Raw genomic sequence first — 4,585 nt, 5'->3', positions numbered from 1 at the left:
AACGGAGCTCCAAGTAGCTGTAGAAAATGGAAGACTTTGTCGGCAAAAGGGAGTAGGAATGAGGAAGTTGCGCTGGGCAGAAAGCATGGTGGTTATTGCAAGTGACTTTGCTCTAGGGGATGACAGGGGTTTATGAGGCAGATTACCTAACTAGTGATGATGAGGAGATTCCTGACTGCCTGGTTTTAAGATTCCATTTCTGGAGTCTTCGTTCAGGCTCTTGATTAGGTGACGTGTGACTTTCAGCCTAAGTGACTTCCTGTTGGGCCTGTTGTCTTGTTTTTGACAGTAATTAACAAAGAAAATATTCACTTTATTTGCTTACTTACGTATTGCCCCTCCCCTTATTTAAGGTCTGTGAGGGCCTGGACCATGTGTGTCTGATTCACCTCTATCCCCAGCACTTAGTACAATGCTCTGCACGTTAACAGGTATCCCATAATTACTTATTTTAGGAAAGAAAGAGAAAGAATGAGCATTGTTAATGTTTCTTCCCTTCCCAGCATGCTTTCTCACTTTTGCCAATTCTACCACCTTTGTTTTTTGTCACTTTTTGCCTGGATTTTCTTCTATTTCCTGTTTTCACAGAATATATCATGGAATAGAACATCCATTTTTTCTTTTTCTTTTTGCTTTTCTTTTCCTGTTGCTTTTAGCATAAATATATGTTGGAATTTATCTTTCTAGTCCACTACAAATTACTTTTTTCTTTTCTGAAACTTTCTCAACAGAAACTCAGTATTGAACATTGAACTCTCTCGGTCTTTTCTTCTGTTTTCCTGTGAATAAGACGTCCCCCCTCCGTGAAGATGAAAGCTAAGAGGAGAATTTTTTCTAGCTCAGAGTGGTGGGCTGAGTTCTGGGTAAGTAAATCTCAATAAACACTAGGGCCTTGATCAGCAGCACTTTAGAAAATAAAATAAAACTAGGGTATGCTGTGCTCAAAATGTGAAAAAAAAAAAATCCAAATCAGTGGGTTCTGAAACTGTTACCACCCAACAGCATACAAAATTTAATTAACCAAGCATCTTTCATGTAGAAATTCTATTAGAGGTAATCACATAATATTATTATTATGTATTGCCCAGAATCCTGCAGAATAATTTCTTACAGATGACTCTCTGTTGAAATGGGGGAACTGGGGTCCTTTGTTTGGTGACATATCTTTGCACACACTTCTGCTCCATATCAATTCAGAAGGATTATACTCATAAAAAAGGAACACACCTTCATCTTAATGTTAAGCTCTGCTCCCCCCACTGATAAAAATTCTTTTGATGAAGAAGACTGCAGCCAGAAACATGGTTAGAACCATTTCACCTGAAAGCCTCACATTTTAGATTTTTTTTGAGTTTGCCATCTTGCTTATCATTTACAGATATCCAAATACCTAAGAAGTGAACCCAAAACATGATTGAAACTTTTGATCCAAGAAATAACTCACACATTTGTTTTCCTTGCTCTAATCTTCAGAGTTGTGTATCTTGCTGACAAGCCCCAGATTTTTAAAAAACAGATTTTCCTTTGGGTTTCCCCCTCCTTTCATGGTGGTAATATTTTCTCCTATCTTCCATCTACTGAAAAAAAAGTAGGTGTAACAGTCTAATCAGCCTTTACCAACTTTTCTGCAAGAACAAGGCAGAAAATATGAAGATATAAATCAAGAATTGTTATTATTGTTTATGTAGTAGTGATATATGACTCCACTGGGCTTTGTGTTTTACATGGCCACTTTGAAAACACAGAATGCTGTTCAGGCTCAAGCGATTTGTTTCTGAGCCCTGTGCTTGGATATTTCTAATAAATATTATTCTTCCTCTGATTTTATGATATCAACAACATACTCATGCAATAAAATATGTCCAGATTCCTAGTGTTAAGTCTACATTGTCAAACAAAGATAATATTCCCAAACTTGAAGAACCGTAGGTAAAGAAAACATTAGGCATAAAATAACTAAATATTTGTAAATCATCATAATAACAATGATAGTTTTATGCATGGGACAATGTCTGGAAGGATATATATCAACTTATTAAGCCATGTAATTTCTGGATAGAGAAATCAGAGGCTATTTTAATTTTCTTTTTCTATTTTTTGGCTTATCTATATTCATTTTTTTTCTAACTGTGAATGTATGCTACTATTGAAATGAAAAGAGATCCTTTTCAAAGAATGATACATAGGAAGAGTTGATAAAACTGAGTATAAAAATAGGATTAGTATCATTCTTTCATGGAAAATAGAGTAGATTCTGAGAAAGTAAAAAATCTGATTTAGCTTCTATTAATTTCTGAGTTCATATTGTGCACACTTCTTTAGTGTGATGAAAACACTGACTACCTGTTGGCCAGCCTCATCCTTGTATCTAAGGCAAGTCACCATGCCTCCCTACCACATGCCAGGAAAAATCAAGCGGCAGACCCTACTATGTCTCAGTGGGAAAATAAGCTTCTTGTTTGATTGCCAACTGGTTCCCACCCCAATCCTTCTTCTACCTGGCTCTGAGTTCCTGGCTGCTTCTTCTTTCTAAAGCCATGGGATTTCCTCAGGACACCTTAAAGATTTGATCTGAACTCAGTCTTCCAGCTTGAAGCGTGGTCTTTTCCTTCAACCCAAAAATCCATGTAATAGCTGCTATACTTCCCATCCCACCCCACCTCCTTTTTCCACTGCCTTGTCTCAAAATGGTGGAGGAAGATGAGATTGAAAGCTCTCTGTTTATAATAATGACCCCACCATCTCACCTCTCGTACCTCATCTTGCAGTCTTATTTGGGAGCAGTAGGACTTCTGTGAATAGCAGAGAAGGCTGGACCCAGAGATGCAATGTTGTGTTCTATGTCCTTGAGTCGATCATCCTGGAGATATTCATGTATGAATGAGAATGGCCACATCCATTCATTGTTTATGTCTGTCCTGCCTAATCAGTACCTGTGTCTTCAATTCAGTCGCTTAGTCATGTCTGACTCTTTGCGACCCCATGAACCGCAGCACGCCAGGCCTCCCTATCCATCACTAACTCCCAGAGTCCACCCAAATCCATGTCCATTGAGTCGGTGATGCCATCCAGCCATCTCATCCTCTGTCATCCCCTTCTCTTCCTGTCCCCAATCCCTCCCAGCATCAGGGTCTTTTCAAATGAGTCAGCTCTTTGCATCAGGTGGCCAAAGTATTGGAGTTTCAGCTTCAACATCAGTCCCTCCAATGAACACCCAGGACTGATCTCCTTTAGGATGGACTGGTTGGATCTTCTTGCAGTCCAAGGGACTCTCAAGAGTCTTCTCCAACACCACAGTTCAAAAGCATCAATTCTTCGGCTCTCAGCTTTCTATATAGTCCACCTCTCACATCCATATGACTACAGAAAAACCATAGCCTTGACTAAATGGACCTTTGTTGACAAAGTGATGTCTCTGCTTTTTGATATGCTATCTAGGTTGGTCATAACTTTCTTTACAAGGAGTAAGTGTCTTTTAATTTCATGGCTGCAATCACTATCCACAGTGATTTTGGAGCCCAGAAAAATAAAGTCAGCCACTGTTTCCCCATCTATTTGCCATGAAGTGATGGGACTGGATGCTATAATCTTAGTTTTCTGAATGTTGAGCTTTAAGCCAACTTTTTCATTCTCCTCTTTCACTTTCATCAAGAGGCCCTTTAGTTCTTCTTCACTTTCTGCCATAAGGGTGATGTCATCTGCATATCTGAGGTTATTGATAGTTCTCCTGGCAATCTTGATTCCAGCTTGTGCTTCCTCCAGCCCAGTGTTTCTCTTGATGTACTCTGCATATAAGTTAAATAAGCAGGGTGACAATATACAGTCTTGACATACTCCTTTTCCTATTTGGAACCAGTCTGTTGTTCCATGTCCAGTTCTAACTGTTGCTTCCTGATTTGCACACAGGTTTCTCAAGAGGCAGGTCAAGGGGTCTGGTATTCCTATCTCTTTCAGAATTTTCCACAGTTTATTGTGATCCACACAAAGGCTTTGGCATAGTCAATAAAGCAGAAATAGATGTTCCCTATGTCTTACCAGTTGTTAAATACTTCAATAGCATTCTCAGAGGAAAGTTGTAGTGTTACAAGTCAACAATACTTACAAGAAACCAGAGTTGAGCATGACTTAGGGCCAGCAATTTACCTTCAATAAACCTTGGTTTACACGTTGGGAGAATGGGGTACCCTGCCCACTTCAGAGAGGTACTGTAATGCTCAAATTATCAGAGTAGATGCAGAAGTCCTCTGTCAATTGTGAGAGACTGTATACAGGCAAGGAATAATGATGAAAATGACCAATAATGACCATAACAATGGTAGTGGTAAAGGTCAAGGTGATGGTGATAATGGATAATAAGAAGGCAAACTTGGGAACACTGTAGACTGTCCTTTTCTAGTTCAATGTGCTACAAACATTGCTCCCTGGCTCATAATCACAGTACGAAAGAGTTAGAAGCATATAAACCAGCCACATCCACCCCCTCTGGTTTATGCCATTGTAGTTCCCAGGTTGTTCATTGGTCAGGGCTTTGTCTGTGGGCATTTGCTCATGATTTATTTCACATCCTGGCTTGGAGACCCTTCTC

This window comes from Dama dama, chromosome 1 (genome assembly GCF_033118175.1).
Source record: "Dama dama isolate Ldn47 chromosome 1, ASM3311817v1, whole genome shotgun sequence".
NCBI classification, from domain to species: domain Eukaryota; kingdom Metazoa; phylum Chordata; class Mammalia; order Artiodactyla; family Cervidae; genus Dama; species Dama dama.
This window is presented reverse-complemented; position numbering follows the sequence as displayed.